Source organism: Geotrypetes seraphini, chromosome 2, assembly GCF_902459505.1.
Source record: "Geotrypetes seraphini chromosome 2, aGeoSer1.1, whole genome shotgun sequence".
Taxonomy (NCBI): domain Eukaryota; kingdom Metazoa; phylum Chordata; class Amphibia; order Gymnophiona; family Dermophiidae; genus Geotrypetes; species Geotrypetes seraphini.
Window position 1 is genome coordinate 211,335,398 of NC_047085.1, and position 27,451 is coordinate 211,362,848.

General features: G+C 43.9%; 1 protein-coding gene across 2 annotated transcripts in view; it reads left to right on the forward strand.

Annotated features, from left to right (window-relative positions):
* GMDS (GDP-mannose 4,6-dehydratase) overlaps positions 1-27,451 on the forward strand; it is a 1,326,053-nt gene that overhangs the window by 925,032 nt on the left and 373,570 nt on the right. The window lies entirely within an intron of this gene.

Below are 27,451 nucleotides of genomic sequence, written 5' to 3' on the forward strand. Positions count from 1 at the left end.
TAACTGATTAAAAACACAGTTAAAAATAATCTGAAGTATGGGATGGGTTCATTTCCTTCTGCCAGAGCAAATGCCTTTGTTTTTCAACTTATCCTCAGGTCATTGACAGATATTGTCAGAAACTTACTACCCTTGAAACTCTTCATCCAAAAGAGTGACTTTGACCTTTTACCTCATCTTATGTAAACAAACAGCTGAAAATCAGCTGACTCACTCTTTTTACTATATACAGTACTCCTCTGATATTCGCGGGGGTTCCTTTCCAGAAACCCCCGCAAATACGGTTTATCGCCTGGGGAAGGAGGAGAGGGCAGCTGGAGTGCTGGCGAGTGAAGGAAATCACTCGCGGTATGCTCCAACTAACTCTTCCTGTACTAAAGCCAGGCTCCACCAATCAGGAGCAGCTTTGACACTAGCTCCTGATTGACGAAGTCCGACTTTAGTACAGGAAGAGGCGGTCGGAGAATATCGCGAATGACCATGTCCGCGAACCGCAAATTTGCAGGGGAACACTGTACAGTGTTTAAATTACAAATATACAGTACCTTTAAGTGACTGGCATATGAGCTGGGTGGACCGTGCTCATACTTCTACCAGTATCAAGAATTATGGAGCCCTAGCTCGATGGTTGTTGGCAGGATGGGCTTGTGCTGACTGCTGCAGTCAATCAGAGGGAGAAGATGATCTTAGCGGCATAGTTCAAAAGACGTGGCACACGGAAATACTCCAGATTCACTGTTGAAATGAGGTCCTTTTCTATGGAAAATTATTTTAGTCCCAAATCCAAATTAAGAAACCTTTCTGTTTAATGACGCCTTTGAATTACAATTCAAAAGATGATGCGACATTCCCCAACTAAGATCATTCCTGCACCTCCTGTTTGTCCCTTCCGTGTCCTTTTCTTTTAATTTTGTAGTTCTATCTCTCTTTCCTCTCGCTACTGTCCGTCTCGTCCACCTATGTCGTACTAACTTTCCCCAGTGATGTTTATATTTACTAATTTAGTTGTTTTAATTTACTGTTTAAATGCATTTTCTAATTACCTTTTATTGATGTACACCGCCTAGAAGCCCGATTAGGCAGAATAATATTTTTTTTTTCATAAACTTGAAACTTGAGAACAAAAATTTAAAAATCCTGCATGGGAGGACAGAGATAAATATTCCCCAAGCTGGCCCCTATGTCTGTTTTGCAGCATGAGAAAAAGAAAACACCAACCCAACAACTTGTATTGGAAGTCTCCAGCTGTTTGTTTGACTGTTTTCAGAGTTCAGGAATTGTGTAAAAACATGGTTGAATGCCAATCATTGAAAAAAGAGTGAGCAGACTGTGGGCTTGGCGTCTTTAGGATGTCCCGAGAACGTGCTGTTTCTAATGGCTTCTGAATATACCAAACTGTTTGAAGAAAATTAAAGTGCTAATGTCCAATCCTAAACAAATCTCAATACAAATCATATCTATATGTCAGTTTGATAGAGACAACCTCTACTGCTATGTTCTCCGTTTGTCTTGTGGAAACCGTACTGAAAAGAAAATACATATTTACTGTAATTTGATTGAGCTGTTTCTGGTTTTATGTGATAGAGATATTTGATTAGGTACCTAGGGAGGATCCACAGTTTATGCTGCTGTAAAACTTTGCCAAACCTTACAATATTTTGAATTAAATTTATTTTGCTTATTTTTTAACTTTCATCTGCATTAAGATTTGAACATTTCATTACTAGAAATTGGTGTGACAGGGCACATTGTCACTATAGCATTGCAACTTATCAGGATTTTATATATTTGTGGTTTAAGAGCTGAATAGAAATAATAGAGAAAGAGGGGATTTCTTGATTTACGTTTTATTACAGTGGCATTAATATTACTATCATATATAATAAAATGCTAGAGCGTGCATGCGCTCTCGAAAATTTGTGCGGTGTGGCGCCGTGAGGTATGCTTCTGTGGCAACATTCTGACCTCACGGCGCATGCGGGGGCTGAAGGCGCGTGACTGTGCTCTCTCCCTGCCTCGGCGCGTCACCGCCCGCCCTCACTCACCGCTGCCTCTCACTCGCTGCCTGCCCGCATCCTCGCCGTGTCACCTCACTCGCCGCTGCCGCCGCCGATCCTCTTCAGAGCAGCCTGCGATCGTGGCCGGCTTTAAAGAACCTTGCAGGCCGCTCTCCAACCTCAGTAGCACGCTCCCTCTGACGCACGGGATCGGGTCAGAGGGAACGTGCTACTGAGTTGGAGAGCAGCTTGCGAGGTTCGCTAAAGCCGGCCACCACGATGGCAGGCTGCTTTGAAGAGGAGCAGGCCAGAAGATGCTGGGATGGAGGGGAGGGTAAGAAGGGGATCAATACCAGGAGCCAGGGGGAGAGGGAAAGGGGGCTGCTTTGGGGAGAGGGGTGTGCTGGGGGAGACAGAAGGGGTCATGGATAGGGAGAGGGAAAGGGGGCTGCTTTGGGGGGGAGGTGTGCTGGGGACAGCTTTGCTCTGGGAGGAGACAGAAGGGGCCATGGAGAGATAGGGAGAGGGAAAGGAGGCTACTTTGGGGGGGAGGTGTGCTGGGGACAGACAGCTTTGCTCGGGGGGGGGGGGAAGACAGAAGAGGGCCATGGAGAGACAGTTAGGGAGAGGGATTCTAGCACCCGTTAATGTAACGGGCTTAAAGACTAGTTGCTAATAATCATCATTTGCTTTGCAATACCTCTGCAGTAACCGAGGGCACGGTTAGAGCAATTTGGGAATGGCAGTCATTCAGCTAAGAGAGCAATGGTAGCTGCCACATGCTAACGGCAAAGCTGATAACATATGAGGTATTTTGGTTTCAGAAATGCATTTTGGCAGACTGTCTTAATTAAGGGCCCCTTTTATCAAGACATCTTAGGTATTTTTTTATTACAGACCATTGCAGTAAAAGGTCTGACACTTATAGGAATTCTGAGAGCGTCAGAGCGGTCTGCAATAAAAAATACCCTTACGCAGCTTCATAAAATGGGGCCTAAATGCTGCATTCTTAGTTAACACTTAATGGGAACATCTGATCATAATTTCCATGGCACAGATTGTGCCTATTCCCTGCACATTCTGTAATCTGTACTACAGAGTTCTATATTAGGACTCCTATTTACCAAAGTTGCGATAAGGTTTTGCTGTTACCATGTGGTAAGTGCGTAAATAATCATGCTTTTAACTGCAGAACATCCATTTTGACTATTGAACACATTTCTAGCATTTTGGCGGAAGGCTGCCATTTAATATAAACACACAGAAAGTCACCTCTGAATGCTTCCTGGGGTCACATTAACTTTTCTGCATTACCTGCCATGTTAACAGTTAACCCACTGTAACAACCTCTCTGTTAATTGAAAGGCACAGTCTAAGTGCTTTCCCAGCCCCAAAATGACAATTTCCATGCTAGCTATTTAATGGAAGAATTTACATGGACCTGGGCATTTAGGACAGGCTTCACTAAATGGCATCGAGCACCATTCTATAAAGAACGATCCAAGTTGAGTACTTTTTTATAGAATAACACTTAGAGCCCATTCCCACCTCAGATTTGGGTGCCATTATTTACACCAGCTAAAACCCGGAGTAAATGCCGACTTGGAACTCTTGGCATTTGGACACAAAAATGGTGGTATTCTAAAGCTCCACATGCAAATTTTTGGAATGTCCCTATTAGAGAGTGACACAGATTCAACCCCATTCCCTTCCCACAACCAAAGATTTTTCCCCATTCCCACCCTGTCTCTATAGTGAAGTGCATTTTTCATCCTAATCCCCACACTGTCCCTGCATTTTTCATCCCCGTCTCCTCACCATCCCCACAATCTTAAATTTCTTTCCCGCATCTCCTAGCTCAAAGCAGAAAGATGGTTTTATACAATTTTATGGGCTTAAGGCACTGTAATTAAACATGCTAAGCCTAGAGTGGGGGTTAGTAATATAATATTCCTTTATGAGGACAATTTCTCAAGTGATGTAACAAGTTAAATAAGGAGTTACCTACTTGACTGCCTTATAAATATGTTTCTCTATATCGCACTAGACTGGTGTGCTTATGCACAGCAAAAAAGGCCTGTGGTAATAGTGAGGATAGTAACATAGTAAGATGGTTAAGGGGCTGGAGGAGTTGCCATACAGCAAAAGATTAGAGAAACTGGGCCTCTTCTCCCTTGAACAGAGGAGATTGAGAGGGGACATGATCGAAACATTTAAGGTACTGAAGGGAATACGAGAGGCAACTCTAAAATTGAAAGGGGATAGATTCCGTATGAACATAAGGAAGTTCTTCTTCACCCAGAGAGTAGTAGAAAACTGGAACGCTCTTCCGGAGTCTGTCATAGGGGGAAACACCCTCCAGGGATTCAAGACAAAGTTAGACAAGTTCCTGCTGAACCAGAACGTACGCAGGTAGGGCTAGTCTCAGTTAGGGCAATGATCTTTGATCAGAAGGCTGCCGCGTGAGCAGACCGCTGGGCACAATGGACCACTGGTCTGACCCAGCGGCGGCACTTCTTATGTTCTCAGATAAAGACTTGTATTGTCCATCCAGTCTGCCTAACAAGGAAGCCAGAGTTACATTTGCTGATGTATGTTGTTTACCCTGTGATCAGTAGCATGAAATGTTGTTACTATTTGGGGTTTTGCCAGGTACTTGTGACCTGTATTGGCCACTGTGGAAACAGGATATTGGGCTAGATGGACCATTAGTCTGACCCAGTATGGCTATTTGTATGTTCTTATGCAATTTGGGGTAAATGAAATCACAGTAACAGGAGAGAGTATGTTAAATCACTGAATACTGTAAACTCGTACTCTAAAACAACTTATTTGAAATCGCACATTATTCTACTGTTGCCTAATTCTCCAGCTTTCCTCATCTCTGAAAACATTTCTTCATCTGAAGCCAAGGAGAAAGTTGACCCGTATATTCCACAGTTGAACCAAAATCCAAAGCGAACCAAAAGAACTGTGGAGGCTGATATTCCTGATTGAGACTTTTGTTCAATTAGAAAAACAAATAAAATATCCACAACTTGAAATAGAGCAGTGGTCCCCAACCCTGTCCTGGAGGACCACCAGGCCAGTCGGGATTTTGGGATAGCCCTAATGAATATGCATGGAACAGATTTGCATACCTGTCACCTCCATTAGATGCAAATCTCTCTCATACATATTCATTAGGGCTATCCCAAAAACCTGACTGGCCTGGTGGTTCTCCAGGACAGGGTTGGGGACCACTGGAATATAGGATCCAACACGGTCCGTGTTTCGACCTAAGTGTCTTCCTCAAGGGTCCAAGCGTGGTCTCAATAAGACTAAGGTAGATAAAATCAGTGATAGAATCCTCCTAATCTCTGCTCATTTTGTCCTGGGGCACGGTAGTATAACCCTACCTTTATATTCCTTCTCTTTACACAGGGAATTTGTATGCATAAGGATTCCACACTGCTATCTATGTCATGCAGAATGTTTATTTTATTTGATTCAATTCAATCTTTAACATTTAGCGCAACCCCCCCCCCCCCTCCAATTTGATTCACTCTATCCCTGCGATATAATTTGTACCCAGGTAATACAGTGTCCCATTGATTGTCCTCCGTCCACCAGGTCTCTGAGATGCCTATTATATCTACCTCATCATTTAGTGCTATATACTCTAACCTATTTTATTTTTTAGGCTTCTAGCATTTGTATACAGACACTTCAAATTGTGCTTTTTCCTTGTAACTACAGGATGTTGAGAAGACAGGGAAAATTTGAGTCTTTTACTCTGCCTTCATCTTAAAACCCTCCTGGCTTTCTTTCACCATTATTTAAACCGCTCTACTGGGACTCCCTAAATATCCTATTTCAATAGTATCCTTCAAGGATACCTCACACCAAAAACCATCCATTCCTGGGCAACTGTCGACTTTCCCCTGCATCTCAGTTTAAAAGCTGCTCTGTCTCCTTTTTAAACATTAGCACCAGCAGCCTAGTTCCATCCCGGTTAAGATGGAGTCTATCCTTTTGGAACAAGCTCCCCTTTTCCCAGAAGGTTGCCCAGTTCCTAACAAATCTAAATCCCTCATCCCTGCACCATCGTCTCAACCACGCATTGAGGCTTTGGAGCTCTGCCTGCCTCTTGGGTCCTGTGCGTGGAACTGGGAGCATTTCTGAAAATGCTATCCTGGAGGATCTGGATTACAGCTTTCTACCTAAGAGCCTAAATTTGGCTTCCAGAACCTCCCTCCCACATTTTCCTATGTCATTTGTACCTACAACTACCAAGACAGCTGGCTCCTCCCCAGCAGTATCTAAAATCCTATCTAAGTGATGCATGAGGTCCACCACCTTTGCACCAGGCAGGCAAGTGACCAGGCCCACCAGCCGCCCAGCTATCTATATACCTAATGATCAAATCATCAACTACAACAGCTATCCTAACCCTTCCCTCCTGGGCAGAAGCTCCTATAGACATACCCTTGGTGCAAGAGGATAATTAATCCCCTGGTGAACAGGTCCTAGCTACAGGATTATTTTCTATTTCACCAGGGTAATGCTTGTGGTATTGCGGCATACAAAAATAAAGTTATTATTATTATTAAGATAATTTCAGAGAACACATTTACATTAAAGACCCTCTCACACCCATAAGGATCCAAATCTTAAATTGACCTCCAATATTAATTCTAGCAAGTTATCCATATTCTTTCTGATTCCTGTCCAGTGAGTGCTAAACCATTAATAGCCTACTATCACTCACCTCATCACTCACCACCATCCCAGGCAACCTATTTCTTCTTCCTACAGGCCCAGTTCTGTCACTGCCAACACATCCAATGTATACTTCACTTTCAATTCTGCTGTTCTAAAACCCTTTAGTCCTCAATAATCTTGCATTAAATAAATCTACTTTCAATTCCTTTATCATCCCTCCTCCCATATTTGCCCCTGACCCAAACTCCATGGTGAAACTATTAACAAATTATGCACATTGTTACCTAGAATCTTTCTTCATCCACTTAGCTCTCTTTATCTCCCAGACCCCAATTAACTACACATTCAGTTTCCCTCTGTCCACACAAAAGCACATTTTCACATAACTAACACAAACCCCTAACTCAACACACAGTTCCTCCTCTATTAACTTAGCCAGTTTAGAAGTCACTTTTGGTATGGCTGAGAGGGACAATATTGGTTTTTAAACCACGTAGTTCAATCCTACCTGCTTCAACAATTCAAGAATATACTGGGTTATGTCAAAATTTCCTTCAGTTGCCATTCCCACGCATACTCTAATGAAGTGATAAGTTGGCTGGGATCTTCTGGGTTTATTTTGTTCCAAGGTCTTTGTCAATCACCTGCTAATGTTAATTTTGAAGTAAAACAGACCACAAGAGAAAAGTCTGGTATATTTTGAATATTTCTATAGAACAGGATGAGAAAATGTGTAATAAACTCAAAAGCTGAAAGAAAAAGTAAAATGTTGCAAGCAGAAAAAAATGGATTTGAGAAGTATGTACAGTTTTTCCACACTAAAAGCTTAAGAGGGCAAAGTAATTAAGTTGCATGAAGATCAAAGCCTATTTCTAAGAATACATTTTTTGGGTGGTTTTAGCAATGTTTAAGAATATGTTCCCTGACGAATGTGTCTGATGATCAGTTTTCTTCCAAACATTTGGATTTATTTTGCACTTAGGTTACCTTATATAAGCAGATCATAGCCCTAATTATTATGGTGGAGACTGTTTTTATTTGGGAGGGTTGCAACTCATTCACCAAAATTGATTTAGAAACTGCACCCTTTATAACATAGACATTGCATGGAAGTGGGTAGAAGATCTCTGAAGTTCATTATAAGAGTTTGCTAAGGTGGTTATTTATTTACTAAAGTAGTTATTTATAAGAATTTACTAAGGCTATGAAGAAAATTCATTCAAGTGTGTATCCACCCAAGGAAAAGCCATTTCATTGATGATGCTACTTTAAGGACCATGTATAGGCATATATTAATGCAGATACATTCCCTAAGGGAAGTTGGTACTGACCTGGTGACGATTTAGATTAAAGCTGGTCACTTTGGGAGCGGGTCATAGCTGGGGTTGATCTTGTGTGAGATGTCTTTTTGTCAATTTCTCCAGTCACTGGAGGGGGGGGGGGGGGGGGGGGAAAGCGGTAGTGGGGGTTCTTATGTTTGTATGTGGTGGGATTTCTATGAAATTGTGGGAGCAAACCAACAGTTGGTGGGTCTTTACTCATTTTCTCTATTCAGTGTTATTTGGGAGTGGAGCACTATTTGGTTTTTGCTGTATATAATGCCAGGGAGGGGTTTCTGATTGCCCCACTCGCCTGTTCTTTTTGTTGCATCTATATCAATGTTTTGGGCTTTGGGTTGTGATGTATTTTTTCCTCCGCATTGTTTCCGGATACTGTGTGTATACCTCTGCCTTGTTTGTTTGCTTTCTTAATAAAAACATTTCAACACTCCCCCCCCCCCCAAAAAAAAAAAAAAAAAAAGGGAGAGCAGCTAGATGTTTCTTCAGAGGATACATTCCTGATCTCCTCCAAGGTCTCAGAACTGAAGACCAAATAGGAAGTACCACTGTAAGAGCAGTTTACATTACATTAGGGACTTCTTTTCCGCCTATACTTTGCAGTTCAAGGCGGATTACAAAAGAGCTAACTGGACATTTCCAGTGAAGTTACAACAGTTTTGGGTTTTTGTTGGGTTTTTTTTTGGTTACAAGGGAAGAGAGGTACCTGGATTAATTCTGGAAGAACTTGCAAATTGGATATTAAATTGACTGTACGTTACTGTGTGATATAACAAATAGATTACAGTTAGAGTACAAATAAGATTACGTTACATTTCAGGGATCTGAATACTTGGTTGGTGTTTTGGGGAGGAAGAGATTATTTAAGTGGAGGTTTTGGGGGAGAATTTATCTAGGAGGAGGGGGAAGGGTTGGGTTAAGATATCTGTTTACAGTATAGTGCAGCTTTTATCATATGTACTACTCTTCCCATAGAGTAATAAAGACCATAAGAGTATATCTCATTAAGCTATGCTTTCTTTTTTTCTTTTTTTTTTTTACAGTGAAGGGGACAGGGAATGTGTCTTTCAATTAACACAGAGGTAGTTACTTTGGGCCCAATACTCAGCCCACAGGAGGCAGCCTGGCTACCTCTTTCAGGTCACAGTAATCCTGGATACTCAGTGCCAGGGCTGTATCTGGCCCCAGCATTGAATATCCAGGGCAAGGTGCAACGTAGAGAATGACACGGGGAAAAAATTTATCACCGTTCCTGCCCCGTCCCCATGAGCTCAGTCTCCGCCCCGCAAGCTACTGAGCTTGCCTGTCCCTGTCAGATCCCATCCACACAAGCCTCAAATAGTTATTATTTTATACTGAACTTATTTTATTAAAGTATAAAAAGAGACAACATTCTGTACAATTGTCATTTTATAAACACAAATAATACAGAGCAAGTATCAACAAAACCTGTCTCCCCCTCCCTTTCACAAATATCCCCTCCACTATTGTGAAAACTAAGCAAACCAAATTACTACAGAATGCTACATAGAAAAATCAAGCTAACAGAATATTTCAGTCACACATGGCAGGAATAGTGTTAGGGGAATGCAACTAGGGCAACTGCCCCCTTGTCTGAGAGAGCTCTAAGCCAGCTGGAAGCTAAAAAAGCACAGCCTGGGCTTTGCAGTCCCTAGTTATGTCTAATACCAGCTCTAGCAGGAAACATATTTCAAATCTGAAATATTCTAATCATTAATATAAAATAAATTTATTTTTTCTACCTTTTGTTGTCTGGTAATTTTATTCTTCAAATCAGCTTGGTCTCAGGCTTTGGTTTTGGGTTCCTTCTGTCTTCATTGTGGTATGGCTGGCTCCTGAAGGTAAAATAGGCGCAAGAGGAGATGCCGAGTCTGACATGGGTGCAATTTTTTTACCACAGGAGCAAGACTTTTCATCGCTCCCATGGGGCAGTAAAAGGTCTTGTCTCCATTCCCGTGGGGCGGTGAAAGGTCTTGTCCCCATTCCTGCTGTAAACCAGTTGCAAATTTCTCCATTCCTGCAGATTTACTGTGGTGACCACGGTTTACCGCGGTAAACGGTCCCCCATGTCATTCTCTAGTTTAGCGTCTTGCACCTAGCTAGGCTAGCCGATTTTCATCGGCTGGCCAGCTAAGGCAAAACAGCCAAAGTTAAGCCCGCCTTGTAAGTGGTCTGTCTGGTCACGTGACTTAGCCAGCCAGTGAAATTCGGTGGTGACTGGTTATGTTATGCGACATAGCCAGTTACCTGGCTAGCTAGTGAGCCCAATATTCAGTGGGAGATAGATGGCTATCTCCCTCTGAATTTCAATGGATAGCCATTCAAACAGGACTTAGCCAGTTTGGAACCACTGAATATCAGAGGCACTTTTGTTTACTATTAGTAAGGCAGATAACAGTACTTTTCTATGCATTAACTAAATGACCACTTGTTGAGAATGTTCCAGTAGTTAACACAGAAGTTTTGTAGTTATCATGTGTTAAGTTTGGCTCTTAATCTCCTCTAACTAGAAAACTTTACTACATTTTCATAAATACACCCCATTATGGCAAGGCTCTCAGTTATGAATTAGCATTGAAAATTGTATTATTTGTTCAAGGAGTAGCTTGTAGATTTTTAATGTGTTCTGTTTTCATAATTAATTTAATGTGTTTTGTTTTTTTGTTCTTGTTTATTTTAGTATTATAGTTATATATGAATTTATTCTGTTGTGGAACTGTAGGAGTTAATATTCAAAATGATGCAAGGGGCAGGAGAGACTCCTGCCTGGTTAAATCTCGCTGACTATCCTAACCACTAATATTCAGTGTATTTACGAGTAACTGGAAAATATGACTGAATATTAGCACAACCCCTGTGGCACTATCCAGTTGCTTCAGGGTTGGACTCAAAAGTTGTCTAGGCACTGAAGATATTCAAAGCTGATGCCCAGATAGCTAACCAGGCATGTTAGATTACATATAATGCAGTCCTAAGTATGCCTGATTAGCTGTCTTGGTATGTCGCAGAATATTGTCATACCTGGATAATTTCTGGGTGCTACCAAACATCCATATTTTCCATGCCGATACACTGATAGATGCTGAACCTGAACATTCTGGCCTAATTCAGCCTGCTGTGGTCAGCGCTTACAAAAATTGACTGTTGTGGGCTAAATAGTTGTCTCATAATTTTTAATTATGATCATGTTGAATGCTGGACCAGAATCCCTCTGGTAAAAGTATGTTATAAGGTTATTTTATTTAAAGTAAAAAAATTAAAAAAAAATCCAAATGAGAAGTACTGAATAAGGAGGTGGTGGGAGAGAGGATGTGTCTTGATGCCAAACTGATGGTGTAATGTTGCAAAGCTAAGAAGAAACAACTCAATACAGTGGTGCCTCGCATAACGAACGCCTCGCACAACGAACGCTGCACACAATGAACTTCATGTCTTGATTCACACAACGAACTTCGTTTCACACAACGAACTTCACACAACGAACTTCGTTTCACACAACGAACTTCGTTTCACACAACGAAGTCGCCCGAGCTGCCGATGTATTGCATCCTTCCGCGCAGGCACTGCAGGCAGTCGTTAGTCACTGCGCTTAACTGCCCTCTCTCACTGTATACAGTCGTCCTTTTAAGATAAACTCAATATTTTTTATATATCATGGCTTCTAAAAAAAGCAGGAAGGTGATTTCTGTTGAAATGAAACGGGAAATAATTAGAAGGAGTGAATGTGGGGTAAAACAGTGTGACCTCGTCAAAAAGTTTGGCCTCAGCAAGACCACCATTTTCACCATTTTGACAAATTTATCTTTTTTTATGTCATCTTAGCATATTTTATGCTGCAGAACGAATTATTTTTTTTAACATGTATTGTTATGGGAAAACGCGTTTCACATAACGAACTTTTCGTATAACAAACTTGCTCCTGGAACGAATTAAGTTTGTTGTGTGAGGCACCACTGTACATTGAAAATTCTATCTCCCAAATGCAATATTATTATAGATAAGTATAAGTGTGTGACTTTTCCATAACTGACACACATCTTTATTTTTGTTACAGTCTTATAACACAAACATAAACACATCCACCAAAACTGACTACCAAAAATGAGAGGCACTGAATTGGAAGGTGGGGGTGGGGGAGAGGAAATGCTTTGAAGGTGGTATCCCTGCTTGACCTGGGAGATGAGTAAACTCTGATGTAAAATGGATAGCTTCTCAGGTCATTTTCTCTTGCATAAAATATTGCTTCCACCCAAATTATTTTGTTTGGAATTTGAAATCTCTGGACTATGCATTTGTGTGGGGATGTTTACACACAGAGCATGAAGAAGGGAGCCCAACTAGAAATTTAATATTCACTTAGATGAGACCAGTGCAGTAATATTTTGGCCCATTTCTTGATCAAATAATTTTATCTTGGCAGCCATTTCCTTTGCCATAATAATTATGGCTTTGAGGCCCAGCCACATGTTTTCTTTAAAATGAGACCCAAAACTATCTAAATTTTTGCATAACAAAGAAGTTGCACTCAGTAGCTCAAGAAGCAATATTAAAAATCCTAAGAACAGTGGCGTACCTAGCATATGTGACACCCGGGGCCCATCATTTTTTGGCATTATTTATGAAAAATATGATTTTTAGTAACAATCCACATATCACACAACAAGAGTGTACCTAGGAAAGGCAGCATCTTAAACACTGAAGTGAGCACTAGAACACCAATACAGTGGTGCCTCGCATAACGGACGCCTCGTACAGCGAACGCTGCGCATAACGAACTTTTTGTCTTGCTCCCTATAACGAACTTCGTTTCACACAACGAAGTCGCCCGAGGGGCCCGGGGGGGGGCGGAACTACTCTCGCCGAAGCCGGGAACAGCAGCACCCTCCTGTCTGAATGCAGTGTTCCATCATCTCCCTCCACCTTACCTTAGATGCCGAGTTTTCCGGCTTTCTTTTTCGGCCAGCCACACACTTTCAAAGAGCAGCACATGCGCGCATGCTCTGTTGTTCAATCTTCTCCTCTGACGCAACCGGAAACCGGAAGTTGCAGGAGAAGAGAACATTGATCAACTTCAGCAGCTGCGCGTGCACAGCTTTTTGAAAGCGTGCGGCTGGGTGAAAAAGAAAGCTGGCAAACTCTGCATATAAGGTGAGGTGGAGGGAGGGAAATGTAGGGCTGCAGAACGAATTATTTTCTTTTATATGTATTCTTATGGGAAAACAGGGCTGCAGAACGAATTATTTTGTTTTACATGTATTCTTATGGGAAAACGCGTTTCACACAACGAACGTTTCACATAACAATCTTGCTCCTGGAACGGATTAAGTTCGTTGTGTGAGGCACCACTGTACATACATTGTAAAACTAAACAAGCCAGATCCCGCACAGTCAACTGATCCTGAAGTCAATGCCAACTGAAAACAATGTTCTTTTCATACATACAGAACAGAGATACACCCTCGCCCTATATGGAATAATCACAAACTAAAAATAGAAATATGTAGACAAAAGTTAAACTGAACCGCCAAGAAATCAGACTCTACATACAATGCAACACCACAAAAACAGTAACACATGTCCTCTAATACTGTGCAAAATATAAAGACAGTAGATGTAAATTTGAAAAAACTGATACATAACAATCACCACGTTACAAATTAACAAATAAAAATAAAACAAATAATGATAAATAAGAAAATACCATTTTATTGGGCTAATCCATTTTTCAATTAGCTTTCAGAGTCAAATCTTTCTTCAGAACAGTACTAAGAACATAAGAACATAAGCAATGCCTCTGCTGGGTCAGACCTGAGGTCCATCTTGCCCAGCAGTCCGCTCACGCGGCGGCCCAACAGGTCCAGGACCTGAGCAGTAATCCTCTATTTATACCCTTCTATTCCCTGTTATGGTATCCTGTCCTGACCTGAGGAAAAGAGGGTTTAATGAAAAAAAAAATTGCCTTATTTACATTTCCTATTTATAAAATTTTATCAATACAGTTACAATACTACTTGATTCTAAGTAAAGCAACAAAAAATCTTTCTACCTTTTGTTGTTTCTGCTTTAATCAACTTCTCTTTGCTCTCTTCTTTCTATACAGCATTTGTCCTCTCTCCCTTCCATGCAACATCTGCCCTCTCTTTGCCCCTTCCACCCAGCTTGTGCCATCTCTCTCTACCCCTTCCATCTACTGTCCACCCTCTCTCTGTTCCTTGCATCCACTGTCCACCCTCTCTCTGCACCTTGCATCCACGGTCCACCTTCTCTCTGTTCCATATGACATCTTCCCTCTTTCTATGTCCTTTCAATAAAACTGTATATCATGTGTCCTTTCTCTCCTTTGTACATGATTCATTTTGGCTTCACCCCCTTCCCTATGCTCTGGCATCTCCTTTCCTTCCTTCCTTCCCACTCCACCCCATGGTCTGGCATCTCCATCTCCTTCCCTTCTCTCCCCCATGCCCTGGCATCTCCCTCCTATCTCTCCCTCTGGCACCTCCTCTCCTTTCTTTCCCTCTGGTCTGGCATTTTGTCTCCTTTAGTTTCCCTTCCTTCCCCCCATGCCCTGGCATCTCTCTCCTCTCCTTCTGTCTCCCCCTCCCACTCCATTATCTAGCATCTCTTCTCCTTCCTTTCTCTTCTCCTTCCTTTCTCTCCTTCCTTCCACCTGGTCTGTCATCTGCCTCCTCCCCCTCCCCTCTGACATCTCTCTCCCCGCCTCCATGGTCTGGTAGCTCTTTTCCTTTCCTCCCATGGTCTTGGCATCTCTTTCTTGTCCCTTCCCTAGTGTTCGTCTAAGTCACAAGTCATCCAAAGTAAAAAAAAACAGCCTAGGACACATTTTCGAAAAATACGTCCAAAATATTTTTTATTTTGAAAATCGTCTAACTATACATCCTGCTGATCTGATCGTCCAAATCACTAAATCTTTATACTACATTTTCGTCTAACTTTTCGTCCAAGTCAAAAACACCTAGAGCAAGCCCTGTTGGATGTGGGAGGGGTCTGCAAAGTAATGGACTGAACACCCAGACATGCCACCTAAATAGTGGGGTACCTTACAGGGCACTGCTGTGAACTTCACAAAAAGAGTGCCATGTCTTCTTCTCACTACAGCTCCCTTATAGGTCATGGTGAGCCCCCCAAACCATCTCCAGAATCCCCTAGACCCACTTATCTACCACCTCAATAGCCCTTATGGCTGCAGGAGCCACTTATATGCCAGTAAAAAAGGTTTTTGGGGTGTATAGGGGAGTGCACATGTTTATCAAGGCAGTGATTACAGGGGCTTATGGGCATGGGTCCTCCTTTCTATAGGTCCCTAACACCCCCCCCCCCCAAAGACGACTTAAGCCGCCTCTGTGCTGGACGACTAGGCTTTCCTATGCCAGGCAGCCAGGTGATGATGGTCTGGAGGCTGAATTTTAAAGGTGTGATTAATATTTTTATGGGGGTGGGGGGGTTGGTGATCACTGGGGTAGTGTGTGGGGGTCTGTTTTATGTGTTTGCAGTGCTTATCTGGTGACTTTAGGTGGGTTTTTGTGACTAAGTCTAAGCCGGCCCACGTCCCGCCCAACTCCCACCCTCGACACTCCTCCCGAAATGCCTTGTTTAGCTTTGGTCATTCAGCGGCACAATGTAGGCCTAGGTCGTTTAGAAATATGTCCAAAACCCATTTTTATTATCGGCACTTGGACGTATTTGGGAAATGTTTGTCCATGTGCCGACTTAGGACGGGTTTTGGTCGTTTTTCTCTTTTGATTATGAGCCTCCTAGTGTCCAGCTTTTACATCCTTAACTGACCACTGGGGAAATGAGTGTGTGAACAAGTTTGGAGTATTATTTCCTTCATTGAAGAGCTATTTTGTGGAATATTTTTCACTGTTACTTGCTTCTTTGTTTACAAAGAACCCAGGAGAGTGAAATACTTTACAACTTCTGTTCTATTGCCTTCAAACTCAAAATCGTAATTATTTTCCGTGTTTATGATCTTCGTCTAATCCAATGTTATGACTTTTTGCCTTTGCCTTTTCTCAGTTGATACAACATGTCTTTGCTGCTGTTGATGAGCACTGTATCATCTGCATACTTTAGCCACCAACTTTGAAACCAATGCTCTCTTCCAAATTTGCTTTTCTGTAAATAGCTTCGCTGTAAAGGTTGAATAATGTCATAACCTGTGCTCCTGATAGGCACAGTGAGCCTGGTATACTGCGACTAATTCTGCTCCCAGCTCGTTCCTTCCAACCAAGGAATCCTTCAGGTTACCTAGGAACCGGCCTAGGGTGAAAACATCAGATAAATGGCCTCAGTGAAAGTAGGTAATGAAAATCACACACACCCAGCAATGTCCAAAATCCAAATATGCTTTTATTCCTGATACAGAGTCAGGTGGTTAGGATGTTATCAGTAAGATGCAATAATGTTAACACCTTTGTTCGGGACAAAAACATAAATGTTGAGCCAACCTGGCTGCCCTGGTTTCACAAATGTTAAACTGCTTCTTATTGTCACAAAAATTGAAAAACAAACACATGCCAGTCTTTTGGCTGGACTTTGGTCTTTGCAACTCAGTCCTCTTCACCAGCCTTAAACAGTATAACTAATTATAACAAGGCTCTCTGCCTATGAAGTAGCAGCAGAGAGAAGCACTCAAGATATTTGCTGCATAAAGAAAAAAATGAAACTTCACAAAGCAAAACAAACTCAAAAGTAAACTGACCAACTTGGAAGCCTTCCCCAGGCTGCCTGCAGTTAGGGAACTCACATAAACGGAGGCACTCTGTGACTGACGTTCCCAGCAAAAACTTATCACTGCTAATTAGCCTCCTGCTGTGTGGAGGGGAGGCAAACAAAAAAGGCAGGGTAGCTTGTAAAGAGTTAAGCAGTTTAAGGCAACAAACTATATGACAGCCTTCTTCGGAATCTAGCTCTGGCAGGTTCAAGTAACTCTGAACAGACAACAAACATAGTCCAAAATTTTCAGAACACAGGTAAGTATTACAACTAGTCAAAGCACTTCCAACCTGGTTTAGCTTGTGTCTATTTCCTCCAATCTCCCACCAGGAATAATTGGCACACCAATGTCCATAGGCTCCCAGCTTTCCAGTTGCCTCTCAGTGGTGGGATCAGACACCTCTGAAAGGTCCACCATCTCACAGTCCTTTTCCCCCTCGTCAGCATTCAGCTAGGGAGATAAGTCTTGTTGCCTCTGAGGCTCCCGTTCCCAGCCTCTCTGCTCCTCCCTCTTTCTCTGGTTCTCAGCTGCCTTGTTTTAACTGGCTCCAAGCCACCCCTCCCTGCTCTGAAGAGGGGGAAGAAAGAAAGCTCCCTCTGCAGCTGTGACTGGTCATGTGACAGCTTCCTTCTGGTTCTCTGCCTTTCTGGGAGATGTAGTTTCCTGGCTCCTGAGGTTTTATGTGAGCTAACAGCAGGCTTGGTAGAGTGACTTACAGCTGGCCTGAACTCTCCCTGGCAGTCTCTGTCTGGCTCATCAATATCGGTGCAAGGGAGGTCAGCGCTGTCATACTCAGCAGGGCCAACATGGTCAGCTCTCCTGCATATGGGTTTACTATTCTTCCTAGTCCATCTTGTGACTAAGCTAGGAGGAGAGCTAGATTTGTCACAACAAGTAAGGTGACAAGATGCATTCTTGTCTGATGCTACATTTTATTGGAAACCAGTCAGTGTTGCCATACTCTTTTCTCACTGCAGCTTCTTGGTTTACTACCCCTAAATGGAAGATCTATTCTTTATCTTTTTTTTCATGGAATTCAAAATGGATGCCTTTTAAAGACCAATTATCTTAACAACCCAGTGCAATGCTTGACTACCTCTTAACAGTTCACGCTATGGAATGCTGAAATTCCCATCTCTGCTCAGGAAATCTGCTTCCACGCTGTTGAAGCAAACAGACTGTACAGTGTGTTACTGCTCACTGCAGTGTATAAGAGATCCCTTTGTTTACAACTGCTGCTGAACTTTTAACATCACTCATTTATCTTTCAGGTGTTATAATAATTGACCTCAATCAGTATTCCATTATTTTAAACAAGTAATTATCCACATTGTCACTTTTGTATTCTCTCCTTTGACCCAAAGGTCATGGAGGGTTAGTGTAACTGAATCCAACAAAATTATTCCCGTACCTGTCATATAAATAGGCATCCCTGAAGAATGAGGCCCAGGGGGGCATTTGCAGAGACATTGAGAAGGCCAGTCTGACTTCATCCAGAATATAGCACCATTTTGGAACTTTATCAAAAATAAAACAAAGTTCCATTTTTTTTCCTTGAGGAAAAAAAGTGAAATAAAATGGGGAGAAAGAGTACCCATAACCCATATGCTTACAAATGATTCTTTGTGGCCTACTTCACTGAAATATCCATTCTGCTTATCCCTTTGTAAGCTGTGTTTTCCACTCTTCCTAGGGAAAGTATTTTGCTTTTCTACTTCCATGTAAAGGTAGAAGGTTCTAAAATTGGCTGTATTATTCAGTGATATTTACAGCCAGGTTAATATTACTTCTTTAGCAAGTTTAAAACTTCTCACTATTCACGTGAAAACATACCAAATAATAGTACCGTATTTTCACGCATATAACGCGCGCGTTATACGCGTTTTTACCTACCGCGCATACCCCTCGCGCGTTATATGCGTGAGCGCGGTATACAAAAGTTTTAAAACATAGTTCCCACCCCGCCCGACGCCCGATTCACCCTCCCAGCAGGACCGCTCGCACCCCCACCCCGAACGACCACTCGCACGCGCTCCCACCCGCATCCACGATCGGAGCAAGAGGGAGCCCAAGCCCTCTTGCCCGGCCGACTCCCCGACGTCCGATACATCCCCCCCCCCGGCAGGACCACTCGCACCCCCACCCCGAACGACCGCTCGCACGCGCTCCCACCCGCACCCGCATCCACGATCGGAGCAAGAGGGAGCCCAAGCCCTCTTGCCCGGCCGACTCCCCGACGTCCGATACATCCCCCCCCCCCCCCGGCAGGACCACTCGCACCCCCACCCCGAAGGACCGCCGACTTCCCGACAATATCGGGCCAGAAGGGAGCCCAAACCCTCCTGGCCACTGCGACCCCCTAACCCCACCCCGCACTACATTACGGGCAGGAGGGATCCCAGGCCCTCCTGCCCTCGACGCAAACCCCCCCCCCCCCCAACGACCGCCCCCCCCCAAGAACCTCCGACCGCCCCCCAGCCGACCCGCGATCCCCCTGGCGACCCCCACGACCCCCCCACCCCCCTTCCCCGTACCTTTGGTAGTTGGCCGGACAGACGGGAGCCAAACCCGCCTGTCCGGCAGGCAGCCAACGAAGGAATGAGGCCGGATTGGCCCATCCATCCTAAAGCTCCGCCTACTGGTGGGGCCTAAGGCGCGTGGGCCAATCAGAATAGGCCCTGGAGCCTTAGGTCCCACCTGGGGGCGCGGCCTGAGGCACATGGGCCCAACCCGACCATGTGCCTCAGGCCGCGCCCCCAGGTGGGACCTAAGGCTCCAGGGCCTATTCTGATTGGCCCACGCGCCTTAGGCCCCACCAGTAGGCGGAGCTTTAGGATGGATGGGCCAATCCGGCCTCATTCCTTCGTTGGCTGCCTGCCGGACAGGCGGGTTTGGCTCCCGTCTGTCCGGCCAACTACCAAAGGTACGGGGAAGGGGGGTGGGGGGGTCGTGGGGGTCGCCAGGGGGGTCGCGGGTCGGCTGGGGGGGCGGTCGGAGGTTCTTGGGGGGGGGCGGTCGTTGGGGGGGAGGGGGGTTTGCGTCGAGGGCAGGAGGGCCTGGGATCCCTCCTGCCCGTAATGTAGTGCGGGGTGGGGTTAGGGGGTCGCCGTGGCCAGGAGGGTTTGGGCTCCCTTCTGGCCCAACTACCAAAGGTACGGGGAAGGGGGGGGGGGGGGGTCGTGGGGGTCGCCAGGGTGGTCGCGGGTCGGCTGGGGGGGCGGTCGTTGGGGGGAGGGGGGTTTGCGTCGAGGGCAGGAGGGCCTGGGATCCCTCCTGCCCGTAATGTAGTGCGGGGTGGGGTTAGAGGGTCGCCGTGGCCAGGAGGATTTGGGCTCCCTCCTGGCCCGATATTGTTGAGGAATCGGCGGTCCTTCGGGGGGAGGGATGTATCGGACGTCGGGGGGGGGGGCATCAGGCTTTCAGGATGGGGACAGACCTTCAAGGGGGGACAGTGCACGGAAGTCAGGGGGGGTGAACGGAGAGTCGGGACAGCGCACGGAAAGTCAGGGCAGTGCACGGAAGTCAGGGGGGGGTGAACGGAGAGTCGGGACAGCGCACGGAAAGTCGGGGCAGTGCACGGAAGTCAGGGGGGGGTGAACGGAGAGTCGGGACAGCGCACGGAGAGGCGGGGCAGTGCACGGAAGTCAGGGGGGTGAACGGAGAGTCGGGCAGCATGCGCGGTATAATCGTGAGCGCGTTATACCAAAGTTTTTGTGCTTATCATCGTGATTTCTGCGCGCTATACACGTGTGCGCGTTTTATACGGGTGCGTGTTATTTGCGTGAAAATACGGTATATGTTAAAGTGCCAGAGGGAGAATTTTTAGAGTCAAAGAAATTTGTCTGAAAACTGATATCTTGTTTTGGATGACAGTTTTCTTCCTTTTCTCCTGGCTCCAGAGCCTGTTTATAACCTTCTTTTTTTTTCACAGCTTGTGTGGCAAAAATGCTTGTGTGGGCAAACAGTACTGGTGTTTGTTAGATATGACAGTGTATCTATATTCTTGTAAACTCTCAGAACCCTATATGCAAAAATTAGTTGCAAAATTAAAAGAGAGGACTTAGCTATTCATTTGTTCTAAGAGCTGGGTTTAGACTAAATTGCAAATGACTTATGTACATAGGGCTCCTTTTATCAAGCTGTACTAGCGGGGTTAACGTGCGTGACTTTTCATCACGCATTAACCCCCGCGCTGGCCTAAAAATGACTGCCTGCTTAAGAGGAGGCGGTAGCGGCTAGCACGGCCGGCAGTTTAGCGCGCGGTATTACGTGCATTAATCTGCGCCTTTGTAAAAGGAGCTCTTAATCTTTTTGGTGTTGGGTGCAATGAAAAAAAAAAAATAATAATAGCAACGGATAGAGAGAGCTTCCAGAGCAGCAGATATTTGGGGGGTTGTTTTGGGGCATAGGCAGCAGAACACTTTTTTGTTTGGGGGGACCCAAAAGCTCCATCCCAGAACTCACCCAAACTCCACCCACATAATAATAGCACTAATTGTAATGCCACTGTTTCCATTCATTTTTCATATACACACAATATAATCTTATTAACAATACATAATGATTAACCACAAAATTAAACTACACTGTATGTTTCTCAATATTCATCCCTATCAGAACACCTGGCCTTGTTCACACTTGCAGAACACAGATAATCCCTATATAAACACAGGGCCACAAATTACCACCCCCACCCCCCTACACACACACACACACACACACGTTTAAAAAACCATAGTGTAGTTTTTAGCGCCGGCCGTAACAGCTCCGATGCTCATAGGAATTCTATGAGCATGGGAGCTGTTACCGCCATGGCCGGTACTAAAAACCGTGCTATGGAACTAATATACACAAACAAAACCCTAAGATGCATTATAACACCAGAGAAATAGAAAGCAATTAATTTCTTCCTGAACTGTGCAAGATATAGACAGCAGGTATAAATTCTTAAAACTGACACATTTCAATTGCTAAATTGAAAATAATGTCATATTCCATATCTTTGTTGTCTCATGATTTTATTTTTCTATCATCTTTTCCCAGTCTCTGGTTGCACTTCCTTCTGTCTGTGCTCTGTGTTTCCAGGGCCGCCTTATCCATTTGCTGTTTTTCTCTACTTCTTCACTTTCTACTCTACATCCATCTTTGGCATTAACTTTTAATATTCAACTTTCTTACATTTTTCTGCTTTCTTCTCAAGCTCTACTTTCCATGTCTTCCATTCCCATCTATCCATGTGTATCATCCTCTCTCTTTCTTCACCCCTATTCCCATCTTTCCATAAAAAGCATTTCTTCTATCTCTCTTCCCTGCCACACCCATTGCTGTGCACCATCTCCTTCCTCTCTCTCCTTCCCCTCCATCCCTGTGCACCATCCCCTCCCTCTCTAATGGTCTGACATCTCTGTCTTCCCCTCCTATGGTCTGGCATCTCTCTCCTCTCCCATGGTCCGACATCTTTCTTCTTCCCTCCCTCTTCCCATAGTCTAACATATCTCTCCTTCTCTCCCCTTCTTGCAGTCTGGCATCTCTCTTTCCCCTCCTTCCCTTCTCTGGTCTGGCATTTCTCTCTCCTTCCACTTCCAGTGGTCTGACAACTCTCTTTCTCCTTCCATCACCCTTCTTCAGAATTCAACATCTCTCCCTTCTTTGAGTCATCTCCTTCCCAGTGTAACATTTCTCCTTTCCTCCTCTCCACCACTATCATGTCCAACAATTCTCCTTCTTTCTTCCTTTCCCATGTATACCATCTCTCTTTCCCTCCCACTCCATGCACCTATAGCCAACAATTCTCTTTTTTTCTTCCCTCTCCCACTGGCAGCATCTTTCTTTCCTTCCCTTCCCAGCACCCCATCCATGCAGCATCTGTCCTTTCCAACCCCTGAGCCCATGCAGAACTGTAATTCCCAACCCCCTCCCAGTCTGAGCATTATCTGCCCTTCCCTGCCTCCTCCCAGCCCATGCAGCATCTGTCCTCCCTGTCTTCCCAACCCCCTACCCCCTTCCAGCCCATGATGAATAGCATATGTTCTTCTTCTCTCTCCCCCCCCCCCCCAATAGGACCCTGTGGCACAACATCTCTCTTCAGCTCCCAACTCCCCCATATCTCCTTCCCGGTCACTGTTATTTTAAATCTTCAGGCAGCTGCAGCATCAACGAGTTCAGCCTTCTTCCTTCATTCAGCAGCACCCCATCTAGACGGGAACAGAAAGTCGCTGCTGAATGAAGACTTCCAGGGCAAGCCAAAGGGAGAAAGCTGAACTCGTTGATGCTATGGCGTGGCTGCCCAAGATTTAAAATAACAGAGACCGAGGAGGAGATGTGGGGTAGTCAGGAGGTGAAGAGAGATGTTGTGCCACAGGGTTCCGTGGGGGGGGGGGAAGAGGAGGGGGGGAGAGAGGAGTAAGAAGGAAAGAATAACATGCCACACGCCAAAAATTTAAAATTAGAGCGGCTAAAAGAGGAGGTAGGTGGGGACGTAAGCCACTGCCAATTTTTGGGGAGGACACAGCCCCTGTGCCCCCCTCTCCTGTCCTGACACCTATGGCAAAATATGAAGGAAGTTTCTGGGGCAGTTGCAATAAAGTCTATTTTGGGGGAGTGGTGCAGTATACAGGGTGGTGGTACAGTTGCAGAGGGTAGGTTCTGGGTAGAACAGTTTGTGGAGTGGTGAGGCAGTTGTGGGGCTTAGGTTTTGGGGAGGGGGTAGATGTGGGAAAGGGTAATTTTTTAGGGTGGGGAAGTTTACAAGGTGATGAGACAGTTGGGGGTGTAGTTTTTAGAGTGGGGCAGTTTGCAAGGGATAGTGTTAAGGGATAGAAGTTTGGTGGTGTGGCAGTTACAGGAGATATGCTTTTGAGTGTGGGGCACTATTTGGTTTGACATGGCAGTTGCAGGGAGTAGTTCTTGGAAGATAAGGTAGTTTACATTGTGATAGATAGATGTGAGGAGGAAGTAATATTTGGGTTGTGGGGGTAGGATGGAAAAGAATAGGGAATTCTACCTTTTAAACTGCTTTACAATGTTCTCTAACTGACTATGCCACAAAAATTTGAATTCTTTTCCCCACAGCAGTGCATTGCTCATTTTTGGGTTTGGGTTTAGGTTATTTTTAAAGAAGGGGGGGATTTCTTTGGAAATTTTTGTCCAATTTGGTCAATTTTTTAAATTAATGTCTTTTTACAGGTTTTTCCCACATGTCCAGTTTCATCCATTCCATTATTTTTTCTATGCTATGGAAGCTGGTACTCCTTTTCTCAAAGAAATGCATTTGGCCAGTTTTAGGAGCAGTATATTTCTCTGAAACCTACTTCTCTGAAACCTACTGTCTGATTTGGCCCATTTTCAGTCTCAATTATTTTATTGGTTTATCCCTCATACCAAATTTCATCTCATTCTGTTAAATTTTGGGAGAGTTATTTTCTCCCTAGACAGATGAACAGAAAGTCAGAGAGACATTCTTAATATGTTTTATATAATTCATAAGAACATAAGAATTGCCGCTGCTGGGTCAGACCAGTGGTCCATCGTAACCAGTAGTCCTCTCCCGCAGCGGCCCCCAGGTCAAAGACCAGTGCCCTAACTGAGATCAGCCCTACCTCTGTATGCTCCGGTTCAGCAGGAACTTGTCTAATTTTGTTTTGAATCCCTGGAGGGTGTTTTCCCCTATAACAGCTTCCGGAAGAGCATTCCAGTTTTCCACCACTCTCTGGGTGAAGAAGAACTTCCTTGCGTTGATACGGAATCTATCCCCTTTTAACTTTAGAGAGTGCCTTCTCTGTTCTCCCTATCTTGGAGAGGGTGAACAACCTGTCTTTATCTACTAAGTCTATTCCTTTCAATATCTTAAATGTTTTGATCACGTCCCCTCTCAATCTCCTCTTTTCAAGGGAGAAGAGGCCCAATTTCTCTAATCTCTTGCTGTACAGAAACTCCTCTAGCCCTTTACCATTTTTGTTGCTCTTCTCTGGACCCTTTCGAGTAATACCGTGTCCTTCTTCATGTACGGCGATCAGTGCTGGATGCAGTATTCCAGGTGAAGGCATACCATGGCCTGGTACAGCGGCATGATAACCTTCTACGATCTGTTTGTGATCCCCTTCTTAATCATTTCTAGCATTCTATTCGCCTTTTTCACCGCCGACACACATTGCGCGGACAGCTTCATCGACTTGTCGACCAGTACTCCCAAGTCTCTCTCCTGGGGGGGGGGGTGTCTCTCCAAATACCTCCCCGGACATCCTGTATTTGTGTATAAGATTTTTGTTACCGACATGCATCACCTTACACTTATCCACGTTGAACCTCATTTGCCATGTCATGGCCCATTTCTTGAGTGTGTTTATGTCACGGTGCAGATCTTCGCAGTCCTCCTGCGTCTTCACTACTCTAGATAACTTTGTATTGTCCTCAAATTTAATCACCTCACTCGTCGTACCAATTTCCAGATCATTTATAAATATGTTGAAGAGCACGGGTCCAAGCACCGAACCCTGCGGCACTCCACTGGCGATGCTTTTCCAGTCTGAGTATTGTCCATTTACTCCAACTCTTTGTTTCCTATCTGCCAGCCAGTTTTTAATCCACGTGAGTACTTTACCCTCGATTAGATGGCTCGCAATGTTTCGAAGTAGTCGTTCATGCGGAACCTTGTCAAACGCCTTCTGAAAGTCCAGATATACAATGTCGACTGGGTCACCCTTGTCTATCCGCCTGTTTACTCCCTCGAAGAAGTGCAGCAAGTTCGTCAAGCATTGAATTGGAAAGAATAAAAACACTGGCCTGCTATCCATTTAAGAGTTGAAAATGCAAGGATATGGATTTTGTGTTGACTACCTGCCAGCAGATACATAACCTGCTTTGAATATCAAGCCTTTGATAGATTGATTTTATTTAATAGTCTTCCTAAAGTGGAGGCAAATTTTATGAACCAATTTCATATATAAAATGCTAATTAAAAGTGTATGAATTGGATCTATTAGACCATGCCTAAACTTGCATGTGGTGTAAACCGGTGTGTCCTTGTAGGCCTTCTCAGGGACAGAACATGAGTGACATTAAAGTTTATTGCACATATGGATGTTTAGAAGAGAGGGTTAGCCTAATGGTTAGAGCAGTGATTTGAGAATGAGGGGAGTCAGGTTCAGATCCCAATTCAGCTATTTCTTTTTCAGAGACAAAGAAACATTGGTTAGTAGCCTGAGAACCTGGGGAACAAGGTTCAATTCCCTCTGCAGCTCCTTGTGACTCTGGGTAAGTCACTTAATCTTCCATTGTCCCAATAGGTACCTATATTTAATATGTAAACCACTTGGATTGTAACCACAGAAGGGCAGTATACCAAGATCCATCCCTTCTCAGATGGACAAGTAGAACTAGAAGTCATGAGTTGAGATTGTAGGGTGAGAGACTTAGGAGCAATGTCGGGAAATATTTTTTCAAAGAAAGAGTGGTAGATGCCTGGAATGCCCTCCTGCAGGAGGTTATAATGGCAAAAATGGTGATGGAATTCAAAGAATGCATGGGATAAACACAGAGGAATGCTATGTAGAAAAAGGATGAATCCAATTAAATAAAACTTAAATGACCTCATAACTGGAATGAGCTTTGACGCCAGCTTTAGAGTTTGGAAATTAAGATTAATGCTAGGCAGGCTTCTAAGGTCTGGTCCTGTAAATGGCAAAGACAGATCAGGATCAAGCCTGGAGTGGGATTCAATGACAACTCCAGTAGTTGGGAAATAGGACTGGTGCTGGGCAGACTTTTACAGTCTGTGGCCCAAAATTGTCAGGGAGTGACAGAGATTAATTACCCCACATTTAATCATGAAGTAGTGGAACCTGTGCAGAGTGACAGATTCAACTGTGGCCACCTTGTTAAACATAATACTTCCCCCTTCCCCCAAAAAAGGGAAAAAAATAATCCACACACCAAAATAATCCTATCGTATGTGGAATCAATAAGATCAAAAATATTTTCAAAAAACATTTGACTTTTTCTTGAATTCTTAATTTTCTTTTTCTTTTCCTTCTCACTAAACAACAAAGAGGAAAAAAGACCTCAGCGAGTGGGTCAGAGTGTGCCAGTGAATATCATTCTGAAGTACTGTACACCAAATCTCCATTTCAGTCATAGGTCAAAAACAGCCCAATATTTTCATCTACCTCAAATACTGTTCAATGTTTTCTTCAATCCAATATATATATATATATTATTATTATTTTTTTTTTTTAATAAATCTTTATTAATTTTCCATACGAAAACAGTGCATTTATTTATATATATATATAATTGACTTCAAGACAGCACTTACTACAAAACATTTGACAAGCTACTCCACAATCAATTCAGCTGAGTGTCTTTGGCATTATTAAATCATTGTCAGTTCTCTGAGGCAAGGTTTCTGTATTCATCTATCTTCCTCAAGTCTGCGCTTCCTTGATCCAGTTCATGATCTCTTTCCACTTTTTTTAGAACTCTCATTGGAAAAACCCTTATGGGGTAATTTATAAAATCATTTTCGAGCATGTATTTTCCCTTAAACATAAGCACCTTGACGTGATGACGCATATTTTGCCAGTAGGCATTTACAGGGGTAGATTATGGGCAGAGTTTGCAAGTAGATTATAAAATATACTAATTTATCTGAATAATTT